This window comes from Macaca fascicularis, chromosome 20 (genome assembly GCF_037993035.2).
Source record: "Macaca fascicularis isolate 582-1 chromosome 20, T2T-MFA8v1.1".
Classification (NCBI taxonomy): domain Eukaryota; kingdom Metazoa; phylum Chordata; class Mammalia; order Primates; family Cercopithecidae; genus Macaca; species Macaca fascicularis.
Window position 1 is genome coordinate 79,114,407 of NC_088394.1, and position 17,423 is coordinate 79,131,829.

Sequence of the window (17,423 nt, forward strand, 5' to 3'; positions counted from 1 at the left end):
GAACTGGTAGCTCCAGTCCTTTGATATCTAATTTTAAGAGCTTTTGAGACTATCATAGTTTATGCATTAAAGGAAGTTTATAAGTTTCCCCTTTTCTGAATATTTCCAAGGAAAGGCAAAAATGTGTCCCCCTGAAATGATGGTGATGTTTTCTGACCTAGAGATGAACTAAGTCCAGTCTGGGACAGGCTCCCCAGGGAGCGTTTTCATGGAGCTCAGTGTGAACCCACTTTTGCAGATTGGTGGCAGGGGCAGCTTTAGGTCCCTTGAGGTTGTCTGTACCCCACTTCCCAAGTAAAATAATGACTAGAAAATCTTTGCAGGAAAGGGGAAATGTGCAAATATACGAGACAAAATTGTTTTTCTTTCCCAGCAGTTTTCCCCCTTAGAACCATTGCACAGGCCTGAGCTATCCTAGGGGTCTGTTTTACTCCCAGGCTAAGCGTGAAGCAGACCCTTACCCTCTAACACAGTAACAGCCACAGCAACGTTGATGATCATAAGCAGCGCTTGCAGGCTTGGCTGGTCCTTTACAGATGCTATCTCACAAATCCTTGTGCTGACTCAACAAGTAGGTACCTGTATTAGTTTTCTATTTCTGCCCAAACAAATTACTGCAGCCTTGGTGGCTTAAAACAACACAATTTTTATCTTACAGTTGTTTAGGTCAGAAGTCCAACATCGTTCTCACTGGGCTAAAACCAAGCTGTGGGCAGAGCTGGCTCCTTCTGAAAGGGAGCATCTTTCTCCTGCCTTTTCCAGCTTTTGGGGGCTACCTGCATTCTTCAGCTCATGACTCCTTCCTTCGTCTTCACAGCCAGCAATGGCAGTAGCTCCTTTCACGCTCACATATTTCCTGTTCTCTCTTCCCCAGCCCTCTTTCCTTTATAAGGATCCATACGAGTCCATTGGGCCCACCTGCATAATCCAGAATCCTTTAATTTAAATTTATCTAGTTCACAACACTAATCCTCTTTACCATGTAACCTAACATAGTCAAAGTTTCCAGACATTAGGATGTGGGCGTCTTTGGGGGCCGTTATTCTACCTACCACCACACCACTTGTATAGATGAGGTAACAGAGACACAGAGTGGGTTAGGAACTTGTCTAAGGTCACATAGTGCTAAGTGATGGATGATCTTCACCTTTGACCCCAGCTACTGTCATCTCTGGAAAGCAGGGATGGATAACATGGCCAGCACAGTGTCCAAGGGGCTCCCTTCTTCTGGCTTCAAATAGAGTGACGGCCAGAGGGAGAAGTAACTCTGGATGAACCCACAGGGGCAACCCTGGATTCTAGCTCTGAAAGCTCACAGGCAGTGTGTGGCAAAACTGGTTTCTCTGATATGTTTTCCTTCCAGAGTGGGAGTGCCCCAGCCTCTTTCAAATCTTCCTTTTTTTCATGTATGTCTCCTAGGTGCTTTGTGGGGATGATTTTCTGCAGAATGAGTGAGTGTCAGGAAACAGCTGGCCACTTGATTTTTATTCCTGTTAGGCGCAGTCCTGGGCACAGAGCTAATTTGCATTCGTTGCTTAGCAAGAAGCAGGCCCCAAATAGCCACCTGTCCCAAGGCCCTTTTGTCCACTGGAGGGGATGTGTGATTAGATGGAGGGTAATTGATAACGCAGGGTAAGTAGGGAGAGTGAAACCCCTTGAGGTTGGACCTAAGCAGCTCCAAGTCCAGATTCCTGCTCCAGTGCAACTGACGCTAAACAACAACAGCTGGACTTGACTGCACACCGATGGTGGTCAGGTGAGGCGTGAGTGTGTTTCCTGAATGATCACTTAGAAATTAAGTCTCCCCTGCTATGTCAGGGGCATTGTTCTAGGCACAAGGGATGTTAGAGTGAACAAAACACATTTGTAGCCCTACCCCCAGCCCCTCTGGAGCTTATACTCCTAAGGACCTTAAAGGTAGAGATTGTTTTTGTCCATTTTGCATATGGAGAAACTAAGCTTAGGGAAGTGTCTGGAAAAATGTCACATGGTAGCTGACAGTGAAAGAACCAAATGACAAACCCACCTCCTCCCCTCCAGAGCCCCAGCTCCACACACTGGCTCTGTTAACTGCTTGGTTTGGGCCAGGCACCGTGGCTCATGCCTGTAATCCCAGTGCCTTGGGAGGCCTAAGCAAGAGGATTGCTTGAGGCCAGGAGTTCAATACCATCCTGGGCAACATAGAGATCCCATCTCTACAAAATAAATAAACAGATATATAAATTAGCACGGTGTGATGGTATGCACCTATAATCCTAGCTACATGGGAGGCTAAGGTGGGAGGATAACTTGAGCCTGGGAGTTCAAGGCTGCAGTGAACTATGATTGTATAACTGCATTCCAGCCTGGGTAACAGAGTGAGACCCAGTCTCAAAAAAGTTCATATACGCATACATAAACAGTTGGTTTGCTGGGAAACACCCTCTAATGCACAGGTCAGCCCCTGCCATAGAGAATGACCCAGCTCCAAGTGCCAATAGTGTCACTGCAGAGAAGCCCTGGTGCAAAATGAAAATAATAAAATCCACCATAGAGTGTTGTTATGAGCTTTGATAGCCGTATCACGTGAGCCTTGATCTAACCAAATCATGTTTTCACTCACTGGATTTTCAGCTGGAATCGTGGCATGTCAGGGCTCTGCCTAGCCGGGCCCCCCTCCTATCCCTGACCCAAATTCTGAGAAGTGGCCAGTAACACGGTTCTAGAGGAACTTGCCAATGCTCATTTTTTATTCTATGTGGTGGTGGTGTTTTTTTTTGTTTTTTTTTTTTTTTTTATTTTTTTTTCTCATTGTGAAAGACAAATTCTATTTCCTTATTCCTGAGGGAAAACTAATTCCAGCAAAGGCCATTTGTCTTTGGTACCTTAAGATCTAGATAATTTACTGCAAGTTTATTTTTATTGAAAATTATGTAGATATTATTCAGAAACACAATTTTCAACTATACGGCACACTTAAGCACATATTTTTAGTGCTAATACATAGACTGAGGATATATGCTAGAATGTGCATTTCTCAAAGATACTTTTCTCTTTTTTGTGACTCACTGCCTTTGAGGTCCTTAAACTTGTGTGCTATGAAGTGCTAAAGGATTAAAATATTTTCAAATGGATATTGTGCTGTAAGTTATGAGTTGTTACCATTTGACTGCAATTCAAACTCATGATGCTTTATATAGCTTAGATGATTAATTCAGAAATAATTTGCATTTAAATGCATTTAAGATATTTAACTTATGATTCCAAATGTGCCTATTTTAAGCCTGGCAGAAGTACTTCAATCTCCAAAGTATGTGGACGCTCTAGTTCTCCCTAGTTTGTGGACCTGAAAAGGATTTAGATATTAATATAGAATAACTTTTCCAAACTAGTTCTGAAAACATAAGAACTGAGAGATAGGCCCTCCCGACGTACACGCACGCGCACGCACACAAACGCGCACACACAGAGATTTATGCTTTGTGCTCTCTTGGGAACATTTAAGATACATTGCAAACTACAATTGCTTCCTTAAATGTACAATGCACATTTGACATAGTAAAGATATTTTGAAGATCTGCAGTCCAGAAACCTGTTTAAGCCAACATATTACACACTTCTAAGAAAGAAAAGCTTTTAATAATACCCCATAAGAACTCTTAACCGTTATAGAAATTACTCTTTGAATAATGTGAGAAAAAATTTAATTAGTGAAACCCTAAGGAAGTGATCAGCATGGAGATTCCTGATGGGTGCCAACGTGCCTTCCTAAAATGCTGGATGGTTATTCTGGAAAAACAATTCTGGAGACAGATTCTGGCATTAACTATCTCTGGTAACATAGTGGTAACTAGGTTCTTCCCACTTCTGGTTGTTTCAGCTAATTAAAGTATAAGGGAGTCCAATAATTCATGAATGGATAAACAAATTGTGATCCGTCCTTGCAATGGAATATTATACAGCCATAAAAAGGAATATCTAGAGTAGGTAAAGCCATAGAAACACAAGGTAGATGAGTGGCAGGGGTGGGAAGGAGGACCTACTTATAGGTCTGGGTTTCTCTTTGAAGTCATGGAAATGTTTTGTAACTAGACGGAGGTGGTGTTTCTACAACATCATGAATACACTAAACATGACTTTAAAAATGATTTATTACCTCAGTTTAAAATTCAGTTTAAAACTCCTCAGTTTAAAAGTAAAACTGAGTTTCACCTCAGTTTGAAAATCACAGCACACAGAAAGAGGTAAGGGAGGTCAGAGAAACTGGGCAGGAAAACCCAGGTGTGAGGACCAGGAGGAAGAGGGTGAGGCAGAGGGGGCAAGGCAGATTCGAGGGGGGACGTTCTGCCACATTCTTGAGGGTGGCATGGGCAGCTTGTATGTAGATGAAAACAATTTTAGGAAACTGCAGCCCAAAGTGGTGTTCCATACACAAGACAGGCCATCAAGAGAAGGTCACCAAGGGAAGGCAGAAGAGCAGCCTCTGCCCATCTCAGTGGACAGCTGAGTGGGCATCCACCCCATGGTGATGCTCATGACCACAGCCTGGTGACCCACACTTGTGTCTTTGCTGTCAAGGCAGAAGCAAGTGACCATGAAACTAAGCTTAACTTTTGGTGTTCTTGTGTAAAGGATCATATCTTACATGGTAGAGAAGGACTAGACCAACGCTGTGTAATAGACCTCTCTGTAATGATAGAAGTGTTCCATAACTGCACGGTCCAATAAGGAAGCCAAATAGATGGTACTCCATAAGGTGACCATTGAGCGCTTGAACTGCAGCTAGTGAAGCTGTAGAACTGAGTTCTTAAGTACTGTTTTTTAAAATTTAAATAGCTGCGTTTGGCTGATGGCCTTCCTATTGGAAAGCACAGATCTTGAATGTCATAGGTGAAAACTGTCTTTAGCATTACATGGGCCTATGTTTTAATACTAACTTTGCCTCTCCCTTGCTATGTAATTTGAGGCAAGTTGTTGAATCGTGAGCCTTAGTTCCTCATTTATAGAAAGGGAGAAATGAGAGAATGTGCCTCCTAGAGTCACTGTCAAGATAAAATGAGGTATGGCATATTAAGTACATGGAAGTGGGCAACTAATACGTACTTTATAAACATTCTTTGTGTCTTTGGGTATTGATATCCTGTATGTGTCTTATGCAGTGGTGCTTTGAGAAAATGAGGTACAGAGAGGTGTAGTAACTATGCTCAAGTCACATAGCTAGAAGGCAGAGCGCTAGGAATTTAATCCCAGATGTTCTGATGCCAAAGTCCATTTTCTTGCTGCTGCACTGGGTTTCTCTTGGAACCCTGGTTACCAGATTCATCTCTGCCTGGAGCATTAGACTGGGACTGAGGAATGGATCTCGTTTTTCCTACCAGCTGATCCATTAAGTATGAACTGTTCTGGTCTTTGTTGAGATGAAGTATTAGTCCCTTTTCATACTGCTATGAAGAAATGTCCAAGACCGGGTAATTTGTTTAAAAAGAAAAATGGACTCACAGTTCTATAAGTCTGGGGAGGCCTCCCAATCATGGTGGAAGGAAGGAACAAAGGCATGTCTTACATGGCAGCAGGCAAGAGAGCGTGTGCAGGGGAACTGCCCTTTTATAAAACCATCAGATCTTGTGAGACTTATTCAGTATCATGAAAACATCATGGGGAGGTCCCACCCCTATGATTCAATTACCTCCCACCTGGTCCTTCCCATGACACGTGGGGATTGTGGGAGCCACAATTCAAGCTGAGATTTGGGTGGGGACACAGCCAAACCATATCAGATGGGATTTCTTGTAGGACTTGAAACCCTGGGGACACACGTGATTGTGTGATGGATTTCTATCTCCAAAATGGTCGATCTTTCTTACCCAGGTTGTTTCTGGGTAGGTTCTGGACTAGACTGGCAGGGGAGATCCTCGTCTCTGTCATCCCAGGCACCTGAAGTCAAATCTTTCAGAAAAGTAATTTAACCCGTCTCCATATGTGGGTTTTTTGGGGTTTTTTTTTGTTTTTTTTTGTTTGTTTGTTTGTTTGTTTTTTGGCATTGAGCACTTCTTGTTGAATGCCTTCTTCTTCATTCTAAATAAAAATGTCTCCAAGTCATGGAGAACTTTGTCTGGCACGGACAGGGGCAAGATAGTCTTCTTCTCTCCTGCTGGTTAGTTGGAAAGGACACATCCTGTTCTCCTCACCTTTGGGCTAAGAACAGAGTTTGGCCTTTTAATGAACAGTTTGTCCTGACTTGAGAGAGAAGTCAAAGTCAGGCATTGCAAAGTGCCTTGCATGTGCTGCGCTGTTCCTGGCATCTTGGTTACATTCTCCACGGGTGCTTAAGAAGCTAACACTCACTGCTGGTCGGGGAACTGGGGCTCCACTTCCCACTCTAAATACAGCCCCTGTTTCATCACACTTGCTGTTTAACAGCCCTACCATACCATTCTTGAGAGAAATAAAGTGAAGTTTCATTAATGTGAGAGATCAACAGTAGTTCAGTTATAAGTTATCACTGCAGAGGGAGAGCAGCAGGTTCAGCTCCTCAAGTTGGAAATAAAAAAGATGAATGGGAGGAGGAAATGAACTTAGTGATCTGCTGCCTGGGCACTTTGTCACGGATGCATGAGGAGAGAGGAGAAAGCCTTTCTAAACACAGATTATATACCAAAGGCAATTAATAATTGTTCAATCCTTCCGGAGAGCCATTTGTTGTGGTGATATTCACATGACTATCTTTAATACCATGACACCAGGAGGGTCTTATTTCGCCACCCACCAAGCTGGTGGCATCATGCTGGCTAATTCTCTGCAGCTGCATTTAACTGAAAACCTTTCTCTAAGATTCTGGGGTTCACAGCACACAAAATAGACAGGCATAGCATCATTCCAGTCTGTCTGCTTTCTGTGACTGAGCTGACTTTTTCTGGACCTGAATCTGTCTTTTCCACCTGTTCTACTCTCATTCACTCACTGGTTAATTCAACAGATGCCTGCTCAGCTCTTACTACCTGTCAAGCACTATTCAAGGCACTCAGTAACAGCAGTGAACCAGAGTTCCCACCCTCAGGGAACCTACAGCAGAAGAGCAGGCAGGTGATGAGAAATGCCCCTGAGTAAAGTTAAACAGGACCAGGAGGAGGGGGAATTTGTGGAGATAGGGGAGCAGGAGGAGGTGCATGATATTCTAGTCTATATATGATGATCAGGGCTGGCCTCTCTGAAGGGGAGACATTTAAACAGAGATCTGATGAAAGAGAAGGTTGTGAAATACGCAAATATCTGCAGAGAGAGAAAGCCACACAGGTGAACAGCCAGCAAGACGGCTGAGCGTACAGGAGGTTGGGTGCAGCAGAACTGTTGCAAAAGGTAGGGCCCCACAGTCCGGCAAGCTCAAGGCAAATCCTATGGAAAGATTTTTTTTCTTTTAGCTGCTGTGTCTTTGCTGGGGTATCCCTCATTTCTTTTTTCACCAGGCCCTGACCCCTTCTTGGCAGCCCTGGCAGCAAGTGCACAGGCCCAGAGGTCAAAGTGGGCTTAGCATGTGTACGGAACATAGGCTGGAGATGGGGTGGATCACTCAGGGCCTTGGAAACCTTTGCATGGATTCTGGCTTCTGAGTGAAATGGGAAGCATTGAAGGTTTTGGACAGAGACAGGATATATTCAGATATCTCTTTCACCAAGAATGCTGTAAACAGATCGGAGGGGACTTCAGTGGAAGTGAGGAGCTTAGCAAGAAGTTACTGAAGGAAACCAGGTGAGAAAGAAGAGAACTTGGATTAGAGCGTGGGGCTAGAGTGCCCATGGCCAAAGTGGAGGTGATGAAAAGTGGTTGGATTTGCGCTACGTCTTGAAAGACGCACCAGGATTTGCTACTGGATTAAGTGCAGTATGTGATGAAAGAGAGAAGCGTTTAGGGTAGTGGGAAGATTTTTAAAATATTTCAACTTTTAAAAATTGTGTTTAAAAAAAAACACGTAACTTTAAATTTACCATTTTAATGATTTTTTTTTTTTTTTTTTTTTTTTTTTTTTTTGAGAAACAAGGTTTCACTGTGTTGTCCAAGCTGGCTTCTAACTCTTGTGCTCAAGTTATTCTCCTGTCTCAATCTCCCAAGTAGCTGGGCCTACAGATGTACACCACTGTGCCTAGCTTCTTAACCATTTATAAGTGTGCAGTTAAGTAGCATTAAGTCCACTCACATTGTTGTGTAACAAACCTCTAGGACCTCTTCATCTTGCAATACTAAAACTTTATACCCAATAAAAACTAATTCTCCTTCCCCTAACCCTCTGATCTTGGCAACCATCTTCTCACTTTCTGGTTCTGTGATCTTGACTGCTTTAGATACTTTGAATGTGTGGATTCACACAGTATTTGTCCTTCTATGACTGGCTTATTTCACTTTGCATAATGCCCTTGAGGTTCATCCGTGTAATCTCATATGACAGGATTTCCTTCTCTTTCAAGAATGCATCATAGTCCATTGTGTGGATATACCATGTTTTCTTTATCCATTATCCGTTCATCTATCAATGGACATTTGGGTTGCTTACACCTCTTGACTATTGTAAATTACGCTTCACTGGGTGTGCAAGTATCTCTTTGAGATACTTCTTCAAATTCTTTCAGATATGTAGCTAGGAGCGAGATTGCTAGATCATACGATAATTCTCTTTAGCTTTTTGAGAAACCTCCATACTGTTTTCTGTAATGATTGTGGCATTTTATATTCTCACCAAGTGTATACAAGGGTGACAATTTCTTCATGTCTTTTCAACACTTACTATTTCTGTTTACTTGATAGTGGGCATTTTAATGGCTTTGTGCAGTGACACCTCATTGTGGTTTTGATTTGCATTTATTTTAGGATGAGTGATGATCAGCATCTTTTCATATGCTCATTAGCCATTTGTATAACTTCTTTGGAGAATTGTCTCTTCAGGCCCTTTGCCCATTTTTTAATCAGGTTATTTGGATTTTTGTTGCTGTTAGGTTGGGGAAGTTCTTTATAATTTTCTGGATTTTAACCCTTTATCCAATATATGTCTTGCAAATATTTTATCCTATTTAGTAAGTTGCCTTTTCATTCTGTTGATTGTTTCCTTTGATAAGCATAAGTTTTTAGTTTGATGTAGTTTCATTTGTCTAGTTTTTCTTTTGTTGTCTGTGCTTTTTGTGTCGTATATAAGAAATCATTACAAAATCCAATGTCCTGAAGCTTTTCCATTATGTTTTCTACTAGGAGTTGTATAGTTTTAGGTCTCACATTTAGGTCTTTAATTCATTTTCAGCTGATTTTTGTATATGGCATGAGGTAGGGGTCTAACTTCATTTTTGCTTGTGGATATTCAGTTTTCCAAACACCATTTGGGACTGTCCTTTTCCCATTGTGTAGTCCTGGCACCTTTGTCAAAAATATTTCAGTCATATACATAAGGGTTTATTTCTAGGTTCTCTATTCCATTTCATTGGCCTAGATATTTGTCTTCATGTCAATACATACAGCTTTGATTACTGTTGCTTTGTAGTATGTTTTTAAAGCAGGAAGTATGAGGACTCCAAGACTAAGAGACTTTGCTCTCTCGAACCAAAAGATGGACAGATTGCCATTTACTGGGGTGGCAGCGACTGAGAGAAACAGGTACTCTGAAGAATATAAGGAATTGTCTTGTTCCATATGAAGGTGCCATTAGAAAAATAGGTTGGTCATCTTCTGACACCAAAAGATTTTTCCCCAAATTGTCTGAGTTGCAGCCAATATAAACATAGGCCAAACTTTTCTAAATCAGATGTGTTTGGAGAGGGTGGAATGGCTGTCAGAATGGACTGGGCTTCTAGGGTGACATACAGGTCCAGGCAGAGTGAGCCAGCCAACATCACTTGCAAGATTGAAGAAGCCTCAGGGAGTTGGATCAGCGGAAGAGAAGATCCTCATAGAAGAGGCAAAATTCTCTGTCTTGGGGACAATGGCAATACTTGGGAGAATTCCCAGAAAGCGATTGTTTTAGATGATTGTTTTCTTGGAGACTGATGTTGAGGAAGACTCTGAGGCTGCTTCCAGATGCAGCAGGATGGAGAATGACTGTCAGTTGGCAATGTCTATCTTTGGAGACAGACATATCAGTCACTCTCACACTTCCCCTGACTTAACTGGATTCTCATATTCTCTGGCTCAGAGGGAAGTATCATCAGGGAAGTACAGCTAACATCTTTGAGCATGTACCATGTGTCAAAATCTATTCAGAGAGCCTTTCTCACTCTTTATAAGAAATCAGTGAGGTAGGCACTATTATTATTTTCATTTGAATGTTGAGGAAACTGTGGGACCGACAGGTTAAATAGCTTACCTAAGACATGGTGAGTATTTGGTATAGCCAGGACTTGAACCCTGGCCACCTGGCTCCATTGTCCAGGCTATTAACCATCATAGCTCCAAAGAGCAGCCTCATACCAGGGCCTCAAGCTGCCTGGGGCTTCAGGAGCTTTTCTCCTCTATGGCTGTACTAGTCTGTTTCACGCAGCTGATAAAAACATACCTGCAACTGGGTAATTTATAAAGGAAATGAGGTTTAATGCACTCACTGTTCCTCATGGCTGGGGAGGTCTCACAATGACGGTGGAAGGCGAGAGGCACATCTTACATGGCAGCCAGGAAGAGAGAGAACTTGTGCAGGAAACTTCCCTTTGCAAAAGCATCAGATCTGGTGAGACTTATTAACTATCGTGAGAACAACACATGAAGGACCTACCCCCATGATTCACTTACCTCTCTCACCTGGTCTCTCCCACAACACGTGGCAATTGTAGGAGCTACAATTCAAGATGAGATTTGGGTGGAGACACAGCCAAATCATATCAATGGCTGAGACTCCATCTGTGTACTGGGGGCTGGGAGATTCAGTTGACAATTTTTGTTCCTCTTGGCTTCAAAGGACTCAATCTAGGATCATCACAAAATGTATTTATTGTCCAAAACTGGAGTGCTTTTGAGAGCAAAAAGGACTATATTAATATTTAGGCTAGGACTACAAACATAAACCAGTCTTGTCCTGAGCAAACTGGAATTTGAGGTCATTATATTTATGGTCAGTTAGTAAATGAGATCTTAGCCTCAGTGAAAGTGAAATTTTACTGGAATAGGCAACCTATTGAACACACACGTTATCCAGATGGCTTAGATTTAGATCTTTTAAAAGAGTAACATCACCATTTTAAGTTGTTCTTCTTCATTAACTATGAAGCCCTTTCCTATATGGGCTTATCAGTGTTGTAGGAAAGGCATGGAACCGTATAATTCATCTCTCTAGAAACGAAGAATTCTAACGTCCGTCCTCACTTCTGCCAAAATTAGAAACATACATATGTGTCGAGCTTTCTGCTTGGTGAAGGGGCACTGACCACTCTTTTTTTCAGCATCCATTTATTTTTCCTTGCTGAGCTTTCTGTCTGCATTTTCATCTCTGGCTCTTTCTTTACTGATAGTGTTTGTTGTAGATTTATGAGCTCCAAGAGGGCTGAGACTGCACACTTTGAATGGACTTTACTGTGTTGGCACAATGCTTTGTAAATAAAGGCATTATAATTCATTCAACAAACATCTAGTGATGATTACTGTGTGTGAAGCAGTATACATAGCACATGGAAGATACTCAAGGGTGTGGCAAAAAGAGTTTCTATTTCCCGTAAGTTTATCAGCAGTAAGAAGTAACACTACTAATGCCTGCTATTTATAGATCCCATCTTATCTGTCAGAAACTGTGCTCAGTGTTTAACATACATTTTCTCAGTAAGTCTGTGCCACTGAGCAGTGTTTCTCTAAGTATTTCACCTGGAACACTAGTTCTTGCAAACTGTTGATGAATGCTATGTGTGTCAGTGGTCCCCAACACCACCCTCAGATTTGGTGATTTGCCATAAAGACTCATGGACTGTCTATCTAGTTGTATTTGTTGCTAAGCTTTGTTACAGTGAAAAGATTCCAAGAAAAATCAGCACAAAAGGCACATAGGCAATGACCAAGAGAAACCAGGCAACAGCTTTCAAGTGGAGTAACACAGGACACACTTAATTCCCCCAGCAACAAATCGTGACAATGAGTATAAAATGCTGTCTAACAGGGGAAGCTCATTAGAGACTTACTGCCCAGAATTCTTACTGGAATCTGGTCACATAGGCACTTTCTGCCTGATAGGTACCAAATCCCTGAATCCCAGAAGGAAAACAGGTGTTCAGCATAAGCCATATCTGTTTGTATAGTTGAGGCACGTTGAGTCACTCTTATCAGAGAATGGTAGGAACCTTCCCCAAATCATTCCCAAATACCAGCCAAGAGCCAAGCTTGCAGGCTGACGTTTCTAGGGATGGCAGTCCCACACTTTCTATGTTGGCTCTTTTCTGGATACTATGCAAAAAACAACAACAACAACAACAAAGTTTCATAAATAATTTTGAAAACCTTGATCAACCAATGTTAAGCTGCTTTCTTCACCTCTGGACTCTAATTTCCCAGACTTATCTGGCTCCCTGCCACCCCCCACTGTACATCTTAGAAGATTTTCGTTTGTAGGAAACAACCACAAGATGTCCTCGTGGGGAAATGACATCACTCCTATTCAATGTAGCATCAAATGCTGAGAAAATCCATAGCAGGAAAGGACAGTTTAAAAATTTATGAATTATCTTTTCCTTTATACTTCAGCATTGACAGATAAGTATTAAATTGAAATACCGTCTCAGACTTTGATCAGAGAAGCTAAGGAAAACAAGTGCTGAAGCTGCACTGGCCTCCTTTGGAAAGTAAAACCCCAGAACTCCATCTAGGCTTCCAGTTAATAGATGTGGTGGTCTTTACACACCTATAGTCAAGGGGTCATCTGTTAATTAAATCATTAGCTTTTTCATTTGCATTGTAAATTCAAATTGTTTCTCAATGCAGTAGACTTAGATTACATAAGGTTAGAGCTTAAGCTTTGAAAGATAATTTAAATATGTTTTCAGAGTGTTAAAGACCTAGTCGATTTTTTTTCCTTTTTTTTCTTGAGACAGGGTCTCACTCTGTTACCCAGGCTGGAGTGCAATGGTGTGATCATGGCTCACTGCAGCCTAGACCTCCTGGGCTCAAGTGATTCTCCCACCTCAGTCTTCCGAGCAGCCAGGACTACAGGCACGCACCACCATACCCAGCTTGTATTTTTTGTAGAGACGGGGTCTTTCCATGCAGCCCAGGCTGGTCTTAAACTTCTGAACTCAAGCTATCCACCTGCCTTGGCCTCCCAAAGTGCTGGGATTGCAGGTGTGAGCCACTGCGCCTGGCCCAAATTCCTATTTCTTGTCTCACCAGGATGTCTTTTGTCCCAACTAAAAGTAGTTCTTATTTATTGTTACAGTCAAGGTTTACAATAGGGTTTTATTTAGTTACATATTTGGACTAGAATTTCTTTATTCTCCAAATACATTAGTTTTGGAATCACTGGTAAAAACCAGAAGTTGATTTCCACTAACATTTCCAAGAGGGAGCTTTAAAAATTCACCTGTGGGAAATTTTATGCAAAAACTTGAACAAGACATAGTATTTTTCTGTTAGCAAATTATAATTTTCCTCCTGTCGGCGGGGGGCGGGCGGTGTCTATGATTATTTTCTTCCTTGGCTGCTCCTTCCATTTGCATTTGCAAACATCACATTCCTAATCTTCACCTCATCAGAAGCCTCATTTTGATTTTCTGCTTTGCTGACTTCTGTACTCTGAGAGATTCAGTAGCTCTTAATCCTATCTTTGGCCTGGCATTCTTCCTCTTCTCTATACTTTTCCATGGTTCATTCATCTCCATTTTGTTCCTTCTAGAATGTATTTTTTTAGAAGCAATTACCAATTCTTATTGGTTTGAGCTATGAAATATTTCTTCTTTGGTTGGATCTTTAGTGTGGTTTTCTTCTGACTGGCATTGTCATTAACTTGAACGGGTGAAATTAACCTTTGCCTTTGAGTCACCTGTATTTACTCTTCACCAGTGTTGCTGCCAAAAGCTTAAAGCTGGATCTAATCACTTCCTTGCTGAAATCATTAATGCTTCTCTGTTGACTTCAGGATGTGTTCAGTTGGGACATTGCCATCTGTTTCCTTCTTCAGTTCTTTCTTTCCCTTCTACTCCAGTCCTTACAAGTGACATCTTCTGTTCCTGCCATGCTCAAATGCCTACAATTTCTCTAATGCAGCTCTCTGCCTTGGTGCCTTTGCATATCCATCTCTACTGAGGAACTGGGATGACTTTAGCATCCCGCGTAGATGCCTGGCATGAACCAGAAAGGATATCTGATTAGATCTGTAGGTGATGGTGAGAATGGATACAGGAATGTTTCAGTCAAGAATCTACCTCTAGACAGGAGGGCACTGTGGATTTTAGGACTGGAGATCATTAGCACCTGTGCCATCCTGGGAAGGTAGGAAGACCAGTTCACAGATCTAGTTTTGAGCAAAGGAAACATGGGGTTTTACCAGGTCATTTAGTGTAAGCCCACTAGAAGAAGGTATGGGGGGTGGGGTCCAGGACAGGCTGTGAGTACATGTTCTGCACCAGACTTAGTTTACTTGGAGGCTTGGGGAGAATAAGCTTCCAGATGAGGAACTCAGTGGCTGAGTTGCAGGAGCTAGAAATGTGAAAAGCAAACTTAATGACTTTGTACTTGCTTCAGTATAGTACATACCCCGCTTTTATGTCCTAATCCAGTTACTTTTCTTTCTGCTGCCTTCCGTACATCCTGAGGATGAAGCCCATGCTGTCACCACTTTTATTTTTCAAAAATTAACAGTGTCTGTTAAACATGCGTGCAGTTCAGAGTTAGTTATCACTCCCCACCCTCATGAAATCATCTTTAAATACTTGATTTATTATTTATTTTCCACTGGAATACTTCTGGATTTTTCATGAAGCCTGGGGGAAAATGAGAAGTTATTATCGACATCAGTTTGCACTGTTTTATTTTAATTTAAATCACCAATACAGGAATTGGCTCTCACCATCCCGGGGTCCACCCCACCTATAATTAATTCTAAATCCTTTCAGTGGACAAACCAAATAACACTTCTATATTGAACCCAGGAACCAGAGAACCTAAATGCATCCCCTGGATATCATCTAGTGAGTCAGAGCACATAATAAAATGTGCTTCCAAAGGACAGATGATTCTTCAAAGAGAGTTACTATTCTTTAAATGTCACCCATGTGTTAGAGCCTCTTGTTCCGCTCTGTTTCTGCACGCTCCATTTCTGAAGTCCAGGAAGCCCCAGGCTGTTGGGTGGAAAGAGTAGAAAGGGGAGAGTGAGAAGGCAAGATGAATCTGGAGGGGAAGATTCATGTTTTTTGATTTCTGAGGGTCCCTCCTGATCAGCGGCTGCTAATGAGATCAGAGACAGGGGATGTGAGCACCATGAGAACCTGCTGGCTTTCTCCCACTCACAGCCCCAGAATGCTCCCACCAGCTGGGACAAGGCACAGGGAGAGCATCAAGGAGGGGATGAAAAAAGAGATCAGGAAGGAAGAGAATAGTGTGCATGAGCTCATGCGTGGGTGAGAAGAAGAGGAAACAGAAGTGGGGCGGGGTGGGGGGGTGACATAAAAATCCTAACCTCTACCTATGTCCTTCAAGAGCAGGTCTATCTGTTGTTGTTTGCCACATTTCCTACGCTCTTGGGAGCTTATCAGAGACTCCCCCCAGATCAGCAGCTCCAAATCACCAGCAGGAAGCCCTGTCATGTGCAGGTGTCATTGTACCGCTGTAAAAATTACTTCCCAGGCTTGGTAACTTAAAATGAAAGTCAGGCTTAAGGGTCATCAGGTGGTTAGTAGGTCAAAAAGATTTCTACACTGTAGTACATCTCTTCTCTCTTGGCTTCTATAATACTAACTTTCCTGGTTCTGTTTCTGTCTCTCAGAATACTTCTTCCCTAAAAGTATAAACTTTTCTCCTTCATGTACTTCTCTCTCTTTCATGAACTTCTGTCCTTCTAATCTTAACTGAGCCTTCTCCAAGTTCCTTCCCTATCTCATTATCTTCCCTTTCTCATTATGTTCCCTCACAATCTTAACCGCACCCATAGCTTCACCCATCACTTTCTGCAGGGAACTGCCTGTCTACCACAGAACTCTCCCCTAGAATTTAGTATAGTCAGTTGTCCACATGAATCATCCTCAAATGCAATGCGATGCGTTCTTCCCCTTGGTGCATACCCAAACTGAATTCAACACTTAACTCGTGCCCTGAATTTTGGCAAGGACGTTACCACCATCTTTAACTCTTTGAGTACATAACCTTTCACTCTGTTGCTTGTCCTCAGGGACTGTACTGTGTGTTACAGTCTCTCATCTGACTCTCAGGAATAATTTTGAGTAGAGTACTACTGCTAATACACAAATTCACCAACTTTTCTCTGCTGGACCTTGGTGTCATTCTCCCTGAGTGAGTCCCTTTTGCAAGTTATTAATATATGTCATACAGAGCCTGTTTGTCATATTTATTGACCAGACTAAGGAGAGAACATTGTACCCTCTAACCCAGTGGTCGGTGTGCTTGAGCCAGCTCACACCAGCTCTTGTGAGACCACTGTTAATGTCTCTTTCTCACTCTGTCTTCACTGTAGCTTGATGTCAGTCATGGCAGGATTGTCTACACCATGGGAATGGGCAAACACTGTAAACTAAGGATTACCTTACTTCTTCACAGAGCTGGTGGTTAAGTTAAAACAGATAACTGCTCCACTACACCTGTCATGTCCTGTGCAGTTAGCAATGATATTAACTTACTCTGCTTGAGGCACTTTGATAAAACTTCACTGATTTATCTCATTTAATCCCAATAACTACTTCATAAGAAAGGTACCATCATTCTATCTGATTTACGGGTAAAGCAAATGGACACTCAGAGAGGTAAGATCTGACACCATGTGTCTGAGAGCAGGTCCATGCCATCTAAGTAGATTTGTACCAGAAACCTGGCTGGGGGTATTTTTCCCCATATAGGGATATCTCTCTCTCTAATTCATGTCCATTCAAAGACAATGCTACTGGTAACTGAGATGGATCAGACTTTGCACGTTTTTCTTTCTTGGAACAAACAGGATTTGGAAGCTTTGACATTGGTGTTAGAGATCATTTACAAAATAAACTGTTCATAAGACAGGTCCAGTTCATAAGACAGGTCTTGTATTAAGACCTGTCTTCTTAATACAAGATCCACATGTGTTAATTGAATTACATTTGAACTTTAAATTCTTTCTCCAAATGTTTGACTAACAATCTCCCCAAAATAGCACTATTGGTAATCAACAAAGTCATTGTTTCATTGCAATAGGAATGTAATAAGAGACAATAGATCCCAAATTAATGAGTTATCCAAGACCTTTAGTTGCAAATCCTTTAGCCAAATGACCATACCCATGGGTGTCAGAGCACCAGTAC

General features: G+C 41.9%; 1 protein-coding gene across 3 annotated transcripts in view; it reads left to right on the forward strand.

Moving 5' to 3' along the window:
* CDH13 (cadherin 13) overlaps positions 1–17,423 on the forward strand; it is a 1,164,779-nt gene that overhangs the window by 604,530 nt on the left and 542,826 nt on the right. The gene's annotated exons all lie outside the window — the stretch shown is intronic.